The 23,028-nt window shown below is 41.3% G+C and overlaps 1 protein-coding gene across 13 annotated transcripts in view; it reads left to right on the forward strand.

Moving 5' to 3' along the window:
- Positions 1 to 644: 644 nt before the first annotated feature.
- Positions 645 to 23,028, forward strand: part of SYTL5 (synaptotagmin like 5) — a 280,881-nt gene continuing 258,497 nt past the window's right edge. The window contains exons 1-4 of one of the 13 annotated variants that reach the window (XM_089324968.1): positions 645 to 1,132; positions 1,532 to 1,585; positions 6,845 to 6,934; positions 19,035 to 19,148. The gene's annotated coding sequence lies outside the window, so the exon portion shown is untranslated. Of the gene's footprint in view, positions 1,133 to 1,159; positions 1,586 to 6,844; positions 6,935 to 18,530; positions 18,676 to 19,034; positions 19,149 to 23,028 lie in introns of those variants that run through there. The other 12 variants (XM_089324966.1, XM_089324967.1, XM_089324969.1 and 9 more) reach the window with 12 other exon arrangements.

A 23,028-nucleotide genomic window follows, 5' to 3' on the forward strand; every position in this document is an offset into this window, starting at 1 on the left:
ATAGCAGTGGAAGGCAGGGATAGGAAGGTCTGGAATGGTAGACCTTTGAGATTTCAACAAAGTTTTGTTTTCTACTGTAGGCCGTGTGCTGGATTATTGGAACACTGAAATGAATAACTCATAGTCCCTATGAGTCACATTGTGGGGGAGTTCTAGGTTTATAATGATAGTAAGAGAAATGGGGTAATGAGAAGGGGTGCATGTTAAGGGGAGCCTGTCCACGATTCTGAATAGGCAAATATTTCCATCCTTTACCAGAGTTGTAGGAACTGTGGAAACAGAAGTGCTGTCATCAGGTTGGCAAAGTGCTCCACTCTCCCCATTTTGTTTCTTTCTCTCTGGGTTCTATGATCTATGTCCCATTCCAAGGCTACCAGAAACTCCTATTTTACACGCTCTTCCTCCCAGTTTTGATATGATAGAGGCAGAACGGTGGCCTTTTCACCCCACCCCCCTACCCCCACAGTGGAACATGATGCCTCCCTCAGGAAATGCCATGTCCCAAGCCATGTTTGCTGGAGTTATTACCTCTTCAAGTTCTGGCACCCTAGGGCACCTTGACTGTCCCATCGATGCATCACTAGAAATTCCAGCCTGGGTAGAGCCTTGGCTGCTCTTCCCACACCTAGTCAGATTAGGAGGGTGCCCCTGGCCTGCACCAGGGTGCCATCATCACCCCAGAACTTTTCCGGGACCGTGGGGGAATTAGAGGATAGGGACTTGAAGCCTCCCCCTCTCCCTTCTCCTCTCTGGACAGGGGATCTCAGGAGGTGTAAGTAATTTGTGTGTTGGCTGTCCTGGGCAGTAGGTGCACCCTGGGTATAGACACCAACTATGGAAGGTTAAGTGGAAAGTCTGTTGGGTGGGAATAGGGTGAGTATGGAGGGTATCAAGGCCCTGTAAGGTAGGGTCCAGAGAGAGGAGACATCTGTGGATACACCTGTGGGCTTGAGGAGCTGACTGTGCCTGTCTCTGGGCTGGGTGGATTCTGACGCCACCACAAGGGGGAGACCGAGGATGGCTGGGGTGAAGGGACGTGCAGGGCAGGTGGACCGTCCTGGGGTGGTTTGTGCATCGTGGAGCAGGCTTGGCACAGTCTGCGGGAGGGCTTTGGCAATTCGGTGTCCAGGTGGTATGTGGAAAATGCGTTGAGCTCACACAGGCAGCTCAGGGGCAGCGGGTCCTGCAGTGGCGACGGAGTGCGGGTCAAGGGGAGGGGGAAATCCACGACGGAAGCTCTCGGTGGCGGCGGGCGATTGTCTGGAGCAGAGGGCTGTGACAGCCTGGGTGCTGGCGCCGCCCCCTGGGGGCGTCCGGCAGTGAGCCCTGTGGATAAGGGGAGGTTGGAGACCGCCTCCCAGCGCTGGGCTCCGGTACTTGTTGGGGGCGGGGAGGAGACAGGGCGCGCGGCGAGGGGAGGCGGGCGCCGAGCGAGCGCGTGAGTCACTCGGCTCCCCTGGGTTCCGAGCAGGACTTCGTCTCCTGCCTGGGGTCTGCATTTCGCCTCCAGCTTCATGTCTCTTCCCTGCAGGCTGACCCCTTCCGGAGGCTGGACCAAACGTTTTCCAGTCTAGTTGAGGGCCAGGTAAGTTTCTCATCTTTTGATGCTTCTTGCTTAGGTGACTCGGCGGGAGGGGGTCTTTCAGTGTGTGTCTCTGCCTTGGCTTCCTCCCTCTGGTTCTCTCCATTGAAGACAGAAAGTTAGATTTTAAAAAACGCAGCAGAGAAGAGCAAATCCATGCTCAGACCCCAGACAAACCAAACTCTGGGGCAGTAGTCTTAATTCTCAGGGACCTTTAAGTGTCTGGATGCGGCGTTTATGAGCTAGGAGTATTTGGTTTGTTTCGTGTGTTTCCCTCCTCCCCCACTTTCTTCCTGGGCGATTCTTAGAGGTGGGGACAGGAGAGCTGTAGGGCTGAGCCGGGATCCTTTGCCAGAGCGGTTTCTTCATTTTCGACGAGGTGGCAGATATTTTACTGTAGCCTGAGTTGGGATCTTGGAACAACGCTCCCCAGCCCAGGACATGCCAGAGCTGTAAGGTACTGCAGGTGTTGCAAACCCATCTCATCACCATTGACTAAATCAAAACGTTACGGAGGCACAATCAATGTGAATGTCATGATACTGAAACAATTCATTAAAAGACTGTATTGAATATTTTATCGTTTAAATGTATTGTATTCCAGAGGAGACAGCTGATGGTGTTATTTTCTCTATTCTCAGAGATGCTTCAAAAACCTCTTGTTTCCTTTGCAAGGGAATCAATGAGGACCTAGTTTGTTTCTTATAAGGATTTAACAATGCAAAGCTGCGTGTTAATTTTTTCTTCCTGGGGAGGGGGAGGGAGTGGGGGTATTTCACTAAACTGCTTTTAGAAAAATTCAGTGTGGGGGAGGGATGTCCCCTTTCTATATCATTAGGTGGCAAAGTGTGCTAATTGTTATTGTCGATTTTGCTTAAGAGTAGCAGAGGAGAGAACCTCTTGGAATGTGTGAATTTGTGGTCCATGTTGACAACTGATTGCTTCATCATCAATATTGTTTGGTTTGAGACAGTGTTAACAGGTGGTCTTAATTCACAGCACAGAATTAGTCTGTTCCAAGAAACATCCCTGCTAATATGGGATAAAAGCACTCCCCCTTCAACCATATCTTTATCGTTTGTGGGAAAAAGATGGGGAGGATCTTTTCTGGCATTTGATTAGTCCTCCATTATAAATTGCTCTTTCCTGAATTGTCATTTGATTTATAGCCTGTGATTATAGAAGGAAAATTAATAAAACCTTATATGTTTAGTCAGATGACAGGGATAATTTTTTAGAGTTGAGTGGAATCTCTAATGATTATCTTCCAATGCTCTTCCCAAGAATCCCTCCAAACTGAGTAATACTTCCCGTCATTGATAACATAACTGCTCCCCTCTAGGTACCTTTATCATAGCTCTTACTACTCTGTCGCTCTTGATTTACATACTAGTATTGCTCAAGATAAAATTTATTTGAAGACAGGGGTAATGTTATTCATTTTTATATCCCTGGAGCTTAGTAAAGTAGAAGTCTGTTAAAAATGAATGAATAAGTGAATTTGACAGTGCAGATTGTATTCCATGAATACCACCTGGGCATGCTTTCTCTTCACTTCTAGAAAGTAATTATTTACATCCAATGATACTTAAGGTGTGGATCCTCAGACTACACTGAGTTCTAAATTAAGTGAGAGGTTTTGGTATATGAAAAATATCTGTATATTCATTGTGAGTTTTTGTTTTTATTTTTCACTAAAAGTACTAGAAAAGCCAACTAAACATGGTTTTAACAAATAGAGAAGTCTGACAGCAGGTGATCACTGTAGCCTAACAGTAGCAGAGTTCTGTAACAGTACCTTACCCTCTTGGTTTCAAAATGGCTCTAATGGTTCCAGATATTTTGTCCTATCCTATAATCAAAGATAGGAACCGGGCAGGAAAGGGGCAGAGTATATTCCTAAAAGAAATTTTCACTCATCTGAGAGAAAATCTCTGCCCCCGAAGTTTCCTAACAAAATCTCCCTTTTAGCTCACTGGCCACATCTGAGGCAGATCTAAAAGCTGATTTTAGTTGCAAGGAATGCTGGGAAAGTATCAAGATTTTCAGTTTCTGTAATGGAAAGGCAGCCAAGAGAAGGAATGTCGGGTATGGTTTTGGGGAGCTCACCAGAAAGTCTGCTAGATTATCACAAAATAGATCTATTTAAATCTGTGACTATTATCAAACATTGGGCCAAGTACAATATTAAATATTAATCAAGGGGGCAAGTTTTATGGCACAGAGGGTTAAACTGCTGCTTGGGATGCCCATATCCCATATTGGTCCAAGTCCCAACTACTTTGCACTTTTGATCCAGACTCCTGATAATACATACCCTGGGAGGTAGCAGGTGATGGCTCAAGTACTTGGGTCCCTACCACCCTGGTGGGAGACCCAGATGGAGTTCCTGGTTCCTGGCATTGGTCTGGCCCACTCCTGGCTGTTGTGGGCATTTGGTAGTGAACCAGCAGATGGATAGTCTGTCTCTCTCTCTCGCTTTCCTTTTCAAATATATTTTTATTTTTTTTTTTTTATTTTTTTTTTTTTTTGACAGGCAGAGTGGACAGTGAGAGAGAGAGAGACAGAGAGAGAAAGGTCTTCCTTTGCCGTTGGTTCACCCTCCAATGGCCGCCGCTGCAGCCGGCGCACCGCGCTGATCCTGGCAGGAGCCAGGAGCCAGGTGCTTTTCCTGGTCTCCCATGGGGTGCAGGGCCCAAGCACCTGGGCCATCCTCCACTGCACTCCCTGGCCATAGCAGAGAGCTGGCCTGGAAGAGGGGCAACCGGGACAGAATCCGGCGCCCCAACCGGGACTAGAACCCGGTGTGCCGGCGCCGCAAGGTGGAGGATTAGCCTATTGAGCCACGGCGCCGGCCCTTCAAATATATTTTTAAAATAAATTTTAAAATTAACTCAGGTAGAAAATCACATTCAAAACAGATTTTCTCTGCTAGGAATATGGTATTTTAAGTATGCCAAGTAATCGTGTTTGTAAAGTGTATTAACTTTTAGAGATTATAGCTAGCATTCATATATACATGTAATACATATATATGCATACATGTTTATAATATCATATGGTTTCCATTCTATTAAGTATAAGTCAGACCCTCCAGTTCCTAGGATAAAATTTAAAATTTAATAGTCGCCCTTTGAGTAGACTGTTGAGTTTGGGAGTGTCAAAATTTCACAAGGACATGGAAAAAGTGCACAAGGCAAGAGAAAACTGATTAGTGGTTTGGTATGTATTCCCTGAAATGCTGATTTACAAAACTCTAAGAGTCTTTAATTTGGATCCCAGGAGTCCTGAGGGTAACATAATAAGAGTGACACAAAGAACCTAGGGGGAGGTAGTGGGTACTGACAATTTAGGTCAACAGATTTTCCTTTTGTGACCTTCTTCATAGCTTTACTGTGGAGGATGCACTATCAAAATAAATATGGAAATAAATATTCACAGTGTTTTCTGGCATATAGCACGTGCATGCATACACACAAAAACTTAAAATTTGACAGGTGAGTAGAAGAGAGTGTATTATAGTCAGCTTTGATTTTTTTAAGTTACCCATATATTTATTTATTATTTTCATTTAGTTCGAAAGAGAGAGATAATAAAAGAAAAGAAAAAATTAAAAAATATCTTCCATCTGCTAGTTAATTCCCCAAATGCCCACAACAGCCAGGGCTGGGCCAGGTAGAAGCCAGGAACCAGGAACTCAGCATTGTCTCTTGTGTGGGTGGCAGGGGCCCAAGCACTTCAGCCATCATCTCCTCCCTCCAAGGTGCATTAGCAGGAAGCTGGATCAGAAACATAGGAGTCAGGACTCAAATCAGGCACTAAAACAGGGAATACGGGCATTGTAGGTGGTGGCATAACCCACTGTGCCACAATGCCCATTCCAGCTTTGATTCTTGACTCTTTCCCAGTAGGAGTCCTCTATTTAAATAGTTGCATAAGGAGCCAGATTTGGGGACATCAAGGTAGAAAATTAGATAAGCAAGTATCAAGACACTGAAATGTAGTTGGTGAAATTTAGATATGTTCCTAAATCTGTATATATGAAATACATGAAACTTATATACCTTAAATAAAATAAAAAAATAAAGATAAAAATAAAAAGGAGTAGATTATCTGCAGTTTTCAACTTTGTTTACACATTAAAAATACCTGGAGAGCTTTTTAAAATGCAAATTTGTGGGCTGATTCTCAGGTCACTTAAATTGGTACCTCTGGGAATGGGACCTATGTTTCAATATCTCTAAACCTCTCTGGACTGTTCCAACATGCACCTGGTTTGGAAACTGCATTGATTTGCTAAGAGTGTTATACAAAGCATGAAAGACTGATGAACTAACACATTTATTTTACCTTTTATTTTCTCCAAATTCTGGAGGCTGGCAGTCTGAGATTAAGGTATCAGTAGGTTTAGTTTCTTCTGAGGCCTTTCCCTTTGACTTGCACGTGGCTGTCTTCTCTCTGTATCATTTCACATAGTCTTTCCTCTGTGCATATCTAATCTGTTTTTTTATTATTTTATTATTTATTTGAAAGAATTACAGAGAGGCAGAGAGAGAGAGAGGTGAGAATGGTCTTCCATCCGCTGGTTCACTCCCCAGATGGCCACAACAGGCTGGAGCTGTGCTGAGCCAGGAGCTTCTTCTGGGTCTCCCATGTGGGTACAGGGGTCCAAGGACCTGGGCCATCTTCAACTGCTATCCCAGGCCATAGTAGAGAGCTGTATTGGAAGAGGAGCAGCTGGGACTCGAACCGGTGCCCATATGGGATGCCGGCGCTTCAGGCCAGGGCTTTAACCCACTGCGCCACAGTGCCGGCCCCATCTAATCTGTTATTATAATATAGGGCACAGTAATATTGGATTAGGGCCCAACCTAAGGACCTCATTTTAATACAGTCACATTCTGAGATCCTTGGGGTTAGAACTTGAACATATATAAATTTGGAGAATTGCGGACACAAATCTGCTCGTGACAGGAACCATGGAACAAGTATAGCACTTCTCAGACTTTAATGGGCATACAAGTCACCTGGAGACCTGGTTAAAATTCAGATTCTTGCTCAGTAAATCTAGATGGAGCCTGAAATTCTGTGATTCCAGCAAGCTCCTAGTGATGCCCATGCTGCTGGTTCACAGAACATACTTTTAACTAGCGTAGTTCTGTCTAGATTAGTGATTCTCAAACTTTAGTGGCATCAGAATAATCCTGGAGAAACGGAAAAGCAGACTGCTGAAATGTTGCCCTGGATCTTCTGATTCTATAGGTTTAGAGTAGAGACGAAGAATATGCATCTCTAACAAGTTCCCAGGTGATGCTGATGCTGCTGGCCTAGGGATGATACTTTGGAAACCAGGTATCTCTGACACTTTGAAATTTTACAGTATTGGATAAGTCAAATCAACCTCACATCATGTGTGATGTTTACCAGTGATACTTGCTCTCCTAATCGCTGATAGTACTACATTTTTCTTTTTCCAAGCTTAATTGCTTTTCAGTTCATAGGTCAAAGGATGAGGAAATGGGAAAAAATGCTGTAGTGGGATTTCTTTTAATCTCCTATATAAATAGAGGTGAATGAATACAGAGGCTACATGTCAGCCCATTTGTCTCTATTCATGTTTCTTCTCAATCACAGAGCTAATTTGCAGTTTGCTCTTCTACCAGCTCGAAGATGATTTAATGAGACTGGCTGTATATTTCTGAGATGGTATTTTTTTAAAAAAAGGATTAGCTGTTCTAGAGATTGTATCATCTTGGGGTATTGCAAATTTCTCAAAACACATAAATTGTAAGTTATTTTAAATTTAATCACATTATTGTTTCTACATGAGTCCAACAGTGAGCTATATCAAACAGCATCTCCTCCCCAAATAACTACAGATGAGGCAAACACGGTTCTTGCTCTTTGAGAATTAAATCAGCAACATTCATGTTCTGTGGATGTTTTAGCCTCTGCTACACACATACACACACATGAGAGGTCTTCCAAAAGTTTATGAAAAATGAAATTAAAATATATTTATTTTGATACAAAAATTATGAAATCCATGTTTTTGAGGGCTTTTCAAAAAGCCCATGGAATATATGCATTATGAAAACACTGTGCATGGGTTTCAGAAATGCACCAAAATAAACTTATCTTTTTAATAATTTTTTAAAAATTTTAAAGTATACAAGTTTCATGTATTTCATATATACAGATTTAGGAACATAGTGATACTTCCCACACTACCCTGCCTCCTACCCATGCTCCCACCCTCCCTCCTCCTTCCTCTCTTATTCCCTCTCTTAATTTTTACAATGATCTACTTTCAGTTTACTTTATACTCATAAGATTAACCCTATACTAAGGATAAACTTATCTTTTAATTAAATTTTCCATAAACTTTTTGAAGTTCCCATATACGCACACACATACATATGTGTATGTATGTGTGTGTATGTTTCCTATTCAATTTAAAGCATTTTATGTTTTTAATTTTCAGTATTCTATCTATATGAAACAACCAAAATATTTCCATTTTAACCTTAAAAATATATTCAACTTGTAATCACATAAATATTTTAAACAAATATAGAATCAGGTTTGTTGCTGCCCCATTGCTGAAGCTGTTGCTGTTATCAAAAGAACAGATCTTGCTAATGTATTTCTCTTACACTTTTCTAAAGTTATGCCAAATATATAAGACCTCCTTTTAGAATAGATTTACTAATGCCATAAGTATTTTGAGTTTTCCCTCAAGGGTTTTCTACATTTTTCACATTTTTGATGAGTTTTCCCAGCAATTGATAGTGCACCTCGTAGCACAGTCCAGGGGAAGAGGTTATCTGTTGTGTTTCTGGCCTGAATATCTGAAACACCAGATAAGAAAAGCTCAGTTGTGGAGATGGATTCAACAGGCTATCAGAACTCAATGCTATTGGCCGGCCCCGCGGCTCACTAGGCTAATCCTCCGCCTAGCGGCGCCGGCACACCAGGTTCTAGTCCCGGTCGGGGCGCCGGATTCTGTCCCGGTTGCCCCTCTTCCAGGCCAGCTCTCTGCTGTGGCCCGGGAGTGCAGTGGAGGATGGCCCAAGTACTTGGGCCCTGCACCCCATGGGAGACCAGGAAAAGCACCTGGCTCCTGGCTCCTGCCATCGGATCAGCGCGGTGCGCCGGCCGCAGCGGCCATTGGAGGGTGAACCAACGGCAAAGGAAGACCTTTCTCTCTGTCTCTCTCTCTCACTGTCCACTCTGCCTGTCAAAAAAGTGAATTCTGTTTTTCCTGATTTCATGCTCAGCAATCAACCATAGAATGCCACATGTTCATTGCCTTCAGGGAGAGAATAACCTGGTCAGGGTGTCTGGTCTGCTTGACAGTTACATTTGTCACTGTAAATTACTAAGCCACCACTCTGGCTTTAAACACTTATGAGTGTTGCGAGTGTGAGTCAGCACCTAGCAGCACCCTCATGCCTGATAAATTCAGGGACATTGATAAGATCTGTATGTGAGGACTGGTTCAATGCCAGACCCTGATGCTGATGATTCACCAGAGCATTTGTAAAGCATTTTCTGCATACCAGGAAGTGTGCAATTTTATTTACATTATCTTATTTAGTCCTCATATTAACTTTGTGAGATAATACTGTTATTTCCATTTTATAAATTAGAAAACTGACATGTATATTAAAAACTTGCCCCAAATCAAATGACTACTATGGCAGAGACTTCTGGTTGCCATCAAATATCCCTTATCACCTTCTTCTTTAGTGATGGGATCCCAGTTTTATTCCTGGTAGCCATGCAATCCAGTCTCCATCTCTTGTACTCAACTTTGAACCTAAGACTGATTTCTGCCATTGTGAGATAACTGTGTTGTGTGGCACTTCTAGAAAACCTGAGTAAAAAGAGTTGACTTATCTGGGATGAAGGCCCTTTTATCTCCTGTGCTTCCTCCTGCTGCTAGTCTGGAATGTAGTCATAATGGATGGAGCTATCTTGGACCATGGTGTGGTTACCTACTAGATATAAACTAACATTGAAGATGGTAGAAAAGAAAGGTAGAAGAAGAAATCTGGGCCTGTGATGGTACCATGGAGCTATTGTGTCAGATCTACTTCAGTGTTCTTTGTCTGTTACTGGAACTAATTGGCATTCTGTTAGAAGAGAAGAAAGGTAGGGATGGCTATTGGGTAGCAGTTGACAGTGCTTACATATTAGTACCAAGTGCCTCATATTTGAACATGATAGGTATCCTCAATTTTCATCTTTGCCACTCAGTAGCTATATCTTTTGGACAACTTGAGCTTCACTTCACATCCTTGTGGCTCATCTTTTTAGCTAAGCCACTGGTCCAGTAACCAGCTTCATACAGGTGTAACCAGACAGTGCCTTCCCTTAGTCTTACAGTGAATGTCTCACTTTCCACACCAGGACTTCTTTGATCCTTCAACATGGAGTCCTATTGGAGTACCCTGGCACCCACAAGTATGTATTATGTAATGTTCAGGTAGTTAAATGCCCAAGAATATACCCTTGGCTAATATGGAAAAGGATCCAGACATAAATGTTTCCTTCTTCCAAGGCCAAATAAATATCAGCTTCATTTCACTGGTGTTTATTCCCAAGAAGTTCCCAGAGGATCTAAGCAAGATCAAGCCTTTATTGTTTATAGTTGTGGCCAAGTCAAAGGTATACTCCTGAATTGGATTTCTGTTTTCCCTTTTGCAAATTCCCTACTTCTACTCCTTGGATTCACTTCTGCAAATGAAATACCTGCATGCAAACTCATTTTTTAAAAAGTTTTATTTTATTTATTTATGTCAGAATTAGAGAGAGTTAGAAGGCCGGCGCCATGGCTCAATAGGCTAATCCTCCACCTTGCGGCGCCGGCACACCAGGTTCTAGTCCCGGTCGGGGCACCGGATTCTGTCCCGGTTGCCTCTCTTCCAGGCCAGCTCTCTGCTATGGCCCAGGAGTGCAGTGGAGGATGACCCAAGTCCTTGGGCACTGCACCCGCATGGGAGACCAGGAGAAGCACCTGGCTCCTGCCTTCGGATCAGCGCAATGCGCCGACCGCAGCGCGGCAGCCATGGCGGCCATTGGAGAGTAAACCAACGGCAAAAGGAAGACCTTTCTCTCTGTCTCTCTCTCTCTCACTGTCCACTCTGCCTGTTTAAAAAAAAAAAGTTAGAATCTTTCATTCACTGGTTCAATTTCCAAATGGCTGCAATAGCCAGGGCTGGGCCAGGCTGAAGCCAGGAGCCTCCTCCAGGTCTCTTACATGGATGCAGAGGCCCAAACACTTGAGCCAGCCTCCACTGTTTTCCCAGGTGCATTAGCAGGTAGCTGGATGAGAAGTGGAGAAGCTGGGACTTGAACTGGCACCCATATGGAGTGCCAGTACTGCAGACAGCAGCCTAACCCACTGTGCCACAACACCAGCCCCCGTGCAGACTCTTGTCATAGCATCTGTATTCCAGGGATAACTCCGGCAGAGATATTGTATAACCTTGAATTAAGCTGTACTAATAAAGCTTTGTTACTTGCTAGCACATTTATGTCCTTTATATGATGAAACAGCTTATTATCCTTGGTGTACAAAGATAACAATACATTAAGAAATCTGATAATACAATAAGAACTCACATACTTTGTTGATTGGATTGTAAATTTGTTTCATTTTGGGAAAGACAGGTTGTCACTACCTTGTAAACTTAAACATTTATTTACCCCAATGACCCTACAACTTTAATTCCTACAGAAATTCTCCTGCATGTGAAGCAAGAATTTTCCTTAGGAATGTCCATAGCAACAGGATTCATAATACAAAAATCCTAGATTAACCTAATTGTTCAGTGGTAGAAAAAGAAATAAGTAGATTTGATATGCATTATTTCAATAGAGTCAAAGTGATTTAACCACAGTCATATGCAAGGACACAGATGCTCATTGTCCACAAAATATTGGGGGAAAAACTAAATCATTGAAGATTTGTGCAGTTGTGTATCATTTTTTATAAAGCTTAGAGATAAGAGATACTAAAAAATTCATTGTTAGTACTCATACCTATTTGACAAATTACAAAGCAAGGTAAACCTAAAGTTCAGGCTAATGCTGGAGATTCAGGCATGGGAAAAGCTAGGAACATATAGTAGATGCACTGGTGTTGGTAATGTTCCAGGTCCAAATTGGGTGATGGCTTCATAAAGGCTTATTTATTATTAGTCTTTGTAATTTATTTAAATGCAACAGAGATTTTTAAATGATTTATTTATTTGAAAGGTAGAGTGACACACAGAAAGAGGGAGAGACAGACAGAGACAGAAAAAGGTCTGTCTTCTATTCACTGGTTCATTCTCCTAAATGACTGCAACAGCCTGGTGTGGGCCAGGCTGAAGCCAAGAGATGGGAACTATATCCTGGCCTCCCACATGCATGGTAGGGGCCTGAAGTACTTGAGCCATCATCTATTGCTTCCCCAGATGTATTAGCAGGAAGTTGTATCAAAAGCAGTGCAGCTGGGATTTGAACCAGCACTTCAATATGGAATGGCCAAGTTGCAAGCTGTAACTTTAACCTGCTGTGACATGGCACCAGCCCCTATATAATATTTAAAAAAAACACTATTCTCTCTCCCTCTCCATTAGTCTGCCTTTCAAATTAACAAATAAATCCTGTTAAAAATGAAAACTGCTAGCAAAGACATTGTACTTACAAAGGATGTCCTTGGTGAAAGCCTCCTCTAGCGCTCTTTCTGAACTTTTGGTTCTTAGAGTCAGTGTTTTTCATCATGTAATGTATTTTTTTCATTTCTGTTGCAAAGTAGTCAATATTGTAATCAATTAGAATGGCAGAGTAAAAGACTCAGTTTTCCTTAAGGCCCTTAAGAGGCATATGCTCTAACATACTTAGGAAAGGAGAAGTTTGTATTGTGTCCTCTGCTATATCTGTTTACCTGTGGTTCCTGTGTGTCCAGAGGAGCCCAATGTTCTCTGCTGTACATGGTTCATCTGATTCTTTATCATTGTGTTTAGTACAGTATTTGTAGGCTATATTCCTCCTTGTTTCTATGCTGTGTGTGTGTGTGTGTGTGTGTGTGTTAGGCGATGGTAGTCAGTAGAGAGGCTATCGACATGACCTTTCTCTTTACACACTGTTTACTTTCCTTAACAGTGTGTCCACATAAAGTTTTAAAGTTGTACCAGCTTGTAAATTCTAGGCCAGAGTTTATAACCATTAAAACCCTTTTTGTGCCATGGATGGATCCCTTTAAATATGTATATTTATTTATATTTACATATTATATATTTATTTGAAAAGAAGAAAGGGAAAGAGAGAAACATATTGGGATCTTCCATCTGCTGGTTTATTCTCCAATTGCTTGCAAGAACTGGGGCTGGGCCAGACTTAAACTAGGATCCAAGAACTCTGTCTGGGTCTCCCACATGGGTGGCAGGGACCCAATCCTTGGGTCATCATCTTCTCCTTTCCCAGGTGCATTAGCAGGAAACTAGATCAGACATGAGGAGCTGGAACTTGAACCAGCACTTCTATTTGGGATGTAGGCATGCCAAGTGGCAGCTAAATCCACTGTACCACCTGCCTCACCATAAATGCCTTGATGAAGCCTATGGCTTTCTTATCAGAATAGTGTCTTAAGTACAAAAAATCAAGTACACTGGATTACAAAAGGAAATAAGTTGAATTTAAATGCAGTTATCAGAATATTGAAACAAAATTAGGGTATAACATTATATTTACTTCCTTTAAAATTATTTCTTTATTTGAAAAAACCGTGGGAAAGGGAGGAAGGGAGGGAGAGGGAGACGGAGAGGAAGAGAGAGATATTATCCCAAATACCCACAAACAGCCAGGGCTGGGCAAGGGCAAAGACAGGTGCCAGTATCACTATATGGGTCTCCAGTGTGGGTAGCAGGGTCCCAGGCACTTAGGCCACCACCTTCTGCCTTTACAAGTGCATTAGCAGGAAGCTGGATCAGAAGTGGAAGAACCAATCAGATGACTTCCCCCAAACGGTAGAGTCAGAATCGTGCCAGGGGATTCCAATTCATTCCCATCAGGGTGCCATGTACCAATGCCATCTCACTAGTCCAAGTGATCAGTTTCAGTTCACAATTGATCATAATGATAGATCTAAGAGTCAAAGGGATCACATAAACAAGACTAGTGTCTGATATTTCTAACTGATAGAATAAAAAAGGAGAGAACAATCCAACATGGGAAGCGAGATACACAGCAGACTCATAGAATGGCAGATATCCTAAACAGCACTCTGGCCTCAGAATCAGCCCTTAAGGCATTCGGATCTGGCTGAAGAGCCCATGAGAGTATTTCAGGCATGGAAAGCCAAGACATTCTGGCAAAAAAGACCTAAATGAAAGATCTCTGTGAGTGAGATCCCAGTGGAAAGAATGGGCCATCAAAGAAGGAGGTACCTTTCTCTGAAGAGAGGAGAGAACTTCCACTTTGACTATGACCTTGTCTAAATAAGATTGAAGTTGGGCCGGCGCCGCAGCTCACTAGGCTAATCCTCCGCCTAGCGGCGCCGGCACACCGGGTTCTAGTCCCGGTCGGGGCGCCGGATTCTGTCCCGGTTGCCCCTCTTCCAGGCCAGCCCTCTGCTGTGGCCAGGGAGTGCAGTGGAGGATGGCCCAGGTGCTTGGGCCCTGCACCCCATGGGAGACCAGGAAAAGCACCTGGCTCCTGGCTCCTGCCATCGGATCAGCGCGGTGCGCCGGCCGCGGCGGCCATTGGAGGGTGAACCAACGGCAAAGGAAGACCTTTCTCTCTGTCTCTCTCTCTCACTGTCCACTCTGCCTGTCAAAAATAAAAAAAAAAAAAATAAGATTGAAGTTGGCAAACTCAAAAGGCTTCCATAGCCTTGGCAACTCATGACAAGAGTCCTGCGTGATTACTGATGCCATTAACGAGTGTCAATTTGTTAATTCAACAACAGGAGTCACTGTGCACTTACTCCCCATGTAGGATCTTTGTCCTTAATGTGTTGTTCAATGTGAATTAACGCTATAACTAGTACTCAAACAGTACTTTACACTTTGTGTTTCTATGTGGGTGCAAACTGTTGAAATCTGTACTTTTTATATACAGAAGATCAATTTAGTATATATAGATAATTTAAAATGAATCTTGATGTGAATGGAATGGGAGAGGGAGTGGGAGATGGGATGGTTGTGGGTGGGAGGGAAGTTATGGGGGGCAAAAAGCCACCACAATCCAAAAGTTGTACTTTGGAAATTTAAATTTATTAAATAAAAGTTAAAAAAAGATTAAAAAAAAGAGAAGTGGAAGAGCTTAAACTCAAACTGGCACTCTGGTTTGGGATACAGGTGTTGTCTTAAATGGCAATTTAACCTCCCACACTGCACTGCCTACCCCTATATTTAATTCTTCCTTTATTTTTTAAGGATTTATTTACTTATTTGAAAGAGTTACAAAGAGAGAAGGAGAGATAATCCATCTGCTGGTTCACTCCCCAAATTGAAACAAAGACCCGGGCTGGGCTAGGGAGGAGCCAGGAGTTTCTTCTGGGTCTCCCACATGGGTGGCAGGGGCCCAGGGACTTGGGCCATCTTCTACTGCTTTTCCAGGCACATTAGAAGGGAACTGGATGAGAAGTGGAGCAGCTGGGACTCGAATCAACACCCATATGGAATGCTGGTGCTGAAGGCAGTAGATTAACCTGCTGTGCCACAGCACTGGCCCTGTTACTTCTTTATTAACTTATTAAATAATGTGATCTAGTGGTGGATCTGATGAGGATTAAATTTTAAAGTAGTAATAATTAAAAGGTATATTTTATGATATTTGCAATAACTAATGTGATACGAAAATATCTGATTTCTGTTGGTGATAGTCACAGGTACTACTAATTGTATTATGGTTTATAGCCTACATTCACATTTGAAGACAATTGTAAATTTCATTTAAAGATCAGTGAACATAAGGATGTAATTTTTTTTCCCATCCAAGTTCATGGACTCTCTAAATTCTCTCCATATATCCTTGGGAGATCATGGACTCCAGGTTGAGAACCTTGCTCTAAGCAAGACAAAGGAAATTGCAACAAATGAGAGAAATAATTTTAAAGTGAATACCAAATATTATCTAACCCATAGTCCATAGGAAAAACACTTAACTGTAACCCTTCATGGACGATGGGGAAACATGGATGCACCTAGTTTCCCCTCTTACCTCACAGATCTTCTCTTTGAGGAGTTGTTATTCTTTATTTCTCTGCAGAAATGTCTCCATACTTCATTAGTAAATCTTACCTCCTTCAAAGAGTGGTGGGTCATATCCTTCAATCCATCAGTCTCCTTTTTCCTCTATGTTTTCCCACTAAATGTCATCCACTTTAGAAAAACTTTCTAGGGGGTCCCAAACAACAGGGTAAGCTTTGGCTCCATGAGCCTTGTGCCATTTGAGGCCTTTCCACTCTGGTGAGCTGTAGGGAGTAGAGTCCACATATCCCTCAAGGAAAAACACTTATTATAGGGTATAGCACATTCTTAAAGCGTAAGGAAAAACATTTTTCTGACTGCCCCATGAAGTAAGACTGCTCAGGCATGCAGTTGGCTAGTACTGTACAATTACTATGCAGATAAGCTGTACTAGTTCTTTATTCATCCCATAGCCCCTCTCAGATGGATTCAACACCGAGCTGTAGATCTTAGAATGGGTTTTTCTCTGAGCTACACAAACACCTGGCTGCAGTTTGAAATTTCCGCTTGTATGAGCCTGATTAGGTGTTTACTTGGTGCTCGCTTCGGCAGCACATATTCTAAAATTAGGTGTTTACATGGTGTCGTTTGTATTATCCACAATACCTTCTGATTGAGTCATTGATTATTTTAGTGACTTTCCAGAACTAGTAGTGGATATTTAATAAGCTTATTTTTGTAACAGTTTTGGTAAACAGGAAAATGGTAAAGATAGGACATAGTTTTATATACCTATATTCATTTTATCCTGTTATTAATATGTTACATCAATATGGCACAGTTGCAGTTAAACAAAACAATATGGATACATTTTCATTAACTGAGGCCCATGCCTTATTCACATTTCTTTAATTTCTACCTCATATGCCTTTTCTATTCCAAGATGCCATGCAGGATACATTCATTACACCTTCATGTTTCTTTAGGTTCTTCTTGGCTGTAACAGTGTCACAGACCTCCCTTGTTTCTCTTGACCTTGACAATTTTGAAGAGTTTTGGTCAGATATTTGACAGTATGTCCCTCAATTGGTATTTGTCTGATGTTTTTTACACAATTAGACTGTGGTTATGTGTTTCCGGAGGAAGACCACAGAGCTGAAGTGTCATTCTCATCATATTGACTCAAGGGTACACACTGTTGATGTTAACTTTAATAATCTGGCTGAGGTAGTGTTTTTCATGTTTCTCAACTGTAAAGTTAATTTTTTGTTTCTCCCTTTCTAGTCTGCACACTAAGTCACCAGGGATAGCCCATATTTAAGGAGTGAGGAGTTATGTTCTACCTCTTTGAGCGTGAAGTATCTGCATAAATTGTTTGGGATTCTTCTATGCTGGAGATTTGTCTATTTCCATCATTTATTTATCCATTCAATCATTTATATCAGTATGTATTCTTGGTAGTACATTTTTAGTCAAATAATCCAAATCTTATTTTAAGACTAGTAGCATGAATCTCTGTGTCTATAACCAGCCCTACAGTCCCTCAGCACAGGAAAGAACAAAACCAGTGGTTACACATGGAATTTATTTCATTATTGACATATTTATTTAACTTTCTATTTTTCTCTAATATTTCACCAAAAGAGTAATGCAACCATAAAAGAGCATAAATCACTGCATGTTAGAACTACTTCTACCTCAGGCTTTTGTATCTCTCTTCAGGGGCAACTCCTCTTAACTATTACTGATGTTTTTCCAGAAATTTTCACTGTGTATATTTACATATATCTATAATTTCAAAGTTCAATTGTCAAGCATTGTGGCTGTGTAAGTCTAGTTTCTTAATTGAAAACAAATATTCTCTGCCTAGTTTAAGCAGAAGGGTTTAATTGAAGGTACTAGGTGGTATGAAGGATATGGCATTAATTATCTCAGTCCCTGACCACGCCCTTTGGAACATGTGACTTTGTATTTTCTTTTGCTAAAGGAGAATAGTTATATGTTCTTTGATTTTGAGATCAACTGTGTAACTTGTTCAATGAGATGTTTGTGGATATGATCATGCAGAGACTTATAAAAGCATTTGCACTTTTTTACTTCTGTTCCTGATTCTCTATCATTTCTAAGAGAACATACCAAGGCTAGTCTGCTGGGGGATGAGAAGCATGTGGTGCAGAGCCAAATCATGATAGTTATCCTAGATTGGCTGACAGCCAGTTGACCCCAGCCGTATGGGTGATCTGAATTGCAGCTGACCACATTTAGACAAGCAAATCCAGCCAGAATCAGCAAAGCTTAGGTCATCTGACTCTGCTGATTCATGAGCTAAATGCTTATGATTTCTGTTACTGAAAATTTTGGGTTGTTGTGCAGCATTATTGTTGCAATGAATAAACGATGCTGATAATTTCTAAAATTCTGGGGAGGGCCAAATAACCTTTTAAAAATATTTATTTATTTATTTGTTTGAAAGCCAGAGTTAGAGAAGGGGACACACACACACACACACAGAGAGAGAGAGAGAGAGAGAGAGATCTTCCATCTGCTGGTTCATTCCTCAAATGCCCACAATGGAGAGAGAGAGAGAGAGAGAGAGAGAGAGATCGAGATCGAGATCTTCCATCTGCTGGTTCATTCCTCAAATGGCCACAATGGCCAGATCTGGGCCAGACTAAATCCAGGAACCTGGGACTCCATCTGGATCTCCCACATGGGTGCAGAGTCCCACCAAATACTTGGGCCATCTTCTGCTGCCTTCCCAGGTGCATTATCAGGGAGCTTGACTGGAAGTGGAGCAACCAGGTCTCAAATCCATGCTCAAATGGGATGCCAGCATCAAAGGTGGCAGCTAAACGCACTGCACCACAACACTGGCCCCAAGTGAACCTTTTTTGATGCTACTTTGCCGTGAGTACCACCAGTTATACCATAGGATATTTCTTTTATTAAACTGTTTAAAATTTTTATTAACTTGAAGAGTACAGGTTTCATGTATTTCATAGATGAGCTTCACTCCTGCTGCTTCTTAGTGCTCAGCCCCTGTGATGATAGAGAATAGATATTGGAACCTTCATTAGTGTTCTGCAGAGGAACACAATGTCTCCAACTCACTGCCTATAAGAATCACTGATGTCTGTCACCAAGTTCACTTCCTTATTCCAGTCATCATGTGGAATTCAGATCACTAGTAGAATCTAAATCACATCTGAAACCTCAGCCACAAAGGAATCTGGAAATGTGGTTTATTTGCTTTCTGGCTTTTGCAGGACAAGGTTTGTTATAAGAGGTTTGGAGAAAGTCGTTCTACAGTGTCTACCACAGGCATGGTGAGAAATCCCCTCAACTTCTGGATCCTTGAATGCCTACCATCTCTGCATAAGGCAAGTCATGGAGTTGACACTCTGAGGAATTGAAATGCTAAGGGGAGGAACCTTAGACCCTTTGCTCTGCACGATTTGTCATTGCAGTCTTAGTTCAAGAAAAACGGTTTGGTTCTGATATTGATGACTCATAGCACTCCCAGTCTTTTCCTCCTTTGGTATCTGGCGGAGTGGGAAGTATATGAATAACCCCAGGTGAAACAACACTTTATTTTAATTAGGTTGAGCTCTGTAAACAAGGAGTTTGACCTCATTTTGCTCTCTCTGTAGGTGAGTGAAAAGCTATAGCAAAGACACTTAGAAAAGTATATTTTATGATTTTACGTGGAGAGGATGTAGAGGGAGAAACAAAGCCCCATCTCTAGCTGTCTCCCATACTCAAATGCCAATTGTTTAGATTTCAATATCTTAAATATTGAAATGGTGACTGTATTTGGGCTGATTGACTAGAAGCTCACCTTTGCTGTCTAACCCCAATCCCATCACTAGCTAGAATGGCCTTCTACAGTCTGTTCTGGGCCACATGGCATTAACTGATTGATAGAACACATTTCCACCATATGAAACTCTTTGGGTGTAGGTGCATTTATTTGTAAAGTGGAACTTACATGATTGGCTGCATGGAACCTTTATTTGTTCTCTGTTTTTTCCCCCTTCTGAGGACCTTGTTCCAGCTAAATATTGGCTGAAACATTTTGGTGACTTTTTTGTGTTTCATAGGCAAAACCATGCTGTTGCTAACACTAAAAACACTGAAAAATGTTGTATCTGTGCAGTCAGTATTTTAAGGGAGTGATTTTTAGTATATTTGAGAGAGAAAATAAGTATTCATTATAGCTGATATCTGAGTCCTTTACTGGTTACCAATAAATGTAGGCACAAATTCTTTGGAATATATGTATGTATGTATGTATATGCTTCAAATGAACATATTGCTGATAAACATTCCCAGAAATGATTAGAACAGTTTGACTAGAACAATTATTTGGCTGATCAAAAGATATTCTGATAATGCTTACATGCTTTGTGGTCCATATAGCTTTGTATATTCAGTCATTGGGCTTAGTATCCCTTGTGTATTGATGAAAAATCTAAGTAGGGAATAATAATCCATTCAAATAACTAGGAGTTTGTGGTTAACGACTCATTATTGTTTTTATTTTCTGAAGTAGTTTTCCCTGTATGTTTCCCAAAATATTTGTAATCAGGTATTAAACTGCTGTTTACCAATGTGCTAGACTGGAATCATGGAGAAGCTACCTGCACAGTTTGGCCTCCACTGCCACCTGTCACTATGGCTCCCACTACTCCCCTCCCTATAGACTCTTCTTCCCCAGGCAACTGATGTAATCTGTGGCCTCTGACAGTATTGTACACATTTATACCTTTGCTTATATCTTTTCCCTTGCTTATAGTATCCCAGGCCCTCTCTGGGCATCTTTGATCTACCATATAAAGCGTAGCTTCACTTAAGCTAAAACTTAGTATAACTCCAGAATTCTCCCAGTTGATCAGCCTTTCCCACCTCTCTGACCTCTGAACTTCTAACACATATATAATTTTGGTATCTGGGCTAGCCCTTCTGTGCCCTTAAGGTATTTACTCACAGCTGAACTGTTAGTCTCTGGAAGATATAATTAGACTTGTTTGTAAGTTTGCATAGCCATGTCCCCATACGGATACAATCAGTTCTTAACTGGAGCTTTCAGCACAAAGCTACAGAATTTGGACAGCAAACTTTCTTGTATTTCCCTGTAGCTTCCTGCACAGGTGATCCTGACTTCTGACTTCACTTGTATTTTTTTCTCATCAATTCTTTTTTTTTATTTGATAGAGTCAGACAGTGAGAGAGAGAGAGAGATACACAGAGAAAGGTCTTCCTTTCCATTGGTTCACTCCCCAAATGGCCGCTATGGCCAGAACTACACTGATCTGAAGCCAGGAGCCAGGTGCCTCTTCCTGGTCTCCCATGCGGGTGCAGGGTCCCAAGTACTCGAGCCATCCTCCACTGTCCTCCTGGGTCACAGCAGATAGTTGGACTGGAAGAGGAACAACCGTGGCTAGTCATCATTTCTTAGGTTAATATGATATTAATACAAAGAGAACAGATTCCATGTAGTTCATATATATATAATTCGAAGAATATAATTATACCTCCTTCCTTCCTTCCTCCCTCCATTCCTCCCTCCCTCTCTCTTACTTCTCTTTATGAACTTTTCAGATAACATTTTAAATTTATATTACAGTCAAAGGCTTAAGGCTCCATTAGATAAAGAGTTCAACATGTTAAAAGTAAAAATATAGGCAAGGGCTAAAAACAATAGTCAAATCAAAAGAGGTCCATTTCACTCATACAGCAAATTTTAAAATAATCACAGATCATTAAAACTCTACTAGTATATCATTCTTAATTTGTATGACTAAGATATTAGACAAGGATTGGCAAAACTACATTTGCAGCAGTAGTGATACACACAGGCATTTCTCCCTTTTTTATTTTTTGACTTTTTCTCTTTTTTAATTGTAGCTCACACATGTAAGACAGAACATGTGGTATTTGTCTTTCTGTGCCCAGTTTGTTTCACTCAACATGATGTCCTCTAGTTGATGTCCTTGATTGCTTCCGTAAGTTCACTGTTGTGAATTATGCTGCTATAATCATGGTGGTGTAGGTATCTCTTAGATACAACGTGTTCATGTCTTTTGGGTATGTACCCAGTAGTGGCATTGCTGGATCATATGAAGAGTCCATTTCTAGTCTTTTAAGAAATGTTCATACTGTTTCTCACACTGGTTGTATTAATTTACATTCCCACCAACAGTGTGTAAGAGTTCCCCTTTCTGGACATCCTTGTCAGAATTTGTTACTTTCTGTCTTTTGGATAATAGCCATTCTGAGAGGGGTGTGGTGATATCTCATTGTGGATTTGACACTCGTGTTTTTAAGAGAGTCATATGATTCCTTTGTTATACAGAGTCAAAAGATTCCATTAGTACTTTTCTCTAGTAATAGAGAGGAAAGTGCTGTGCATTGATCTTTTGTTACAAATTCCTTCTTGTGCTTTACATGCATGAGGTGCTGAAGCAGTGTGGCCTTGACCTGTGAGATTTGGTGATTCTGTCATTTAACTCTCATAGCAACCCTAAAAAAGTAGGTACCATTAATATTCCTACTTGGGTATATGGAAAGTGAGGCATAGAGATGTTAAGTAACCTAAGGTCTCAGCAATTAAGTGGAAGAGCCAGAATTCATCCCAAGACATGCTGCCTCCCAGGTTTGTGCTGTTGGCTTTATATTACACTGTCTTTGCTAAGGCCAAAGTGTTATTCATTAGATAAGCCTAGAAACCTCAGTTTCCTGAGTCAGAAAGTTTAAGCAATTGGAAGGGACTACTATTCCAATAACCTCTTCTGTTACTCTTACTGTACTACCAAGAATCTCAGAACATCCTGTTGGTAGAGAAACTAAATGGGTGGTAAATAATTATGATACTTCCCTAAGGCTATGAAATGTAGGACTTCAGGACCATGTATGCCATTATAAGGAAATTCATAGCTAGGATATGAATTCACATCAAGTAAAATGCATGGGTTAGAATTTTGCTATTCTGCTTATTGGTTATAACATGTGTACTGCTTTATCTCTTACTTTGCACTTAGTAAATCCTAAATAAATGTTAGATATTATTTCTGTGCCAATGTTTCCCTAGCTGTCGATCCTTCCACATAACAAAGACCTTTGTGACTATCTTTTATATCAGTTATAAAGCTTCCTGCCTCCTCATTTGATTAAATAGACATGTCTACAAATATGATAGTGAAAAAATAGATACCCAAGAAGTCTAGATGGTCAGGGTGACTTGTTTCCTTTGTTAATGGA

This window comes from Oryctolagus cuniculus, chromosome X (assembly GCF_051225735.1).
Source record: "Oryctolagus cuniculus isolate XC-2025 breed Fujian yellow rabbit chromosome X, ASM5122573v1, whole genome shotgun sequence".
NCBI classification, from domain to species: Eukaryota; Metazoa; Chordata; class Mammalia; order Lagomorpha; family Leporidae; genus Oryctolagus; species Oryctolagus cuniculus.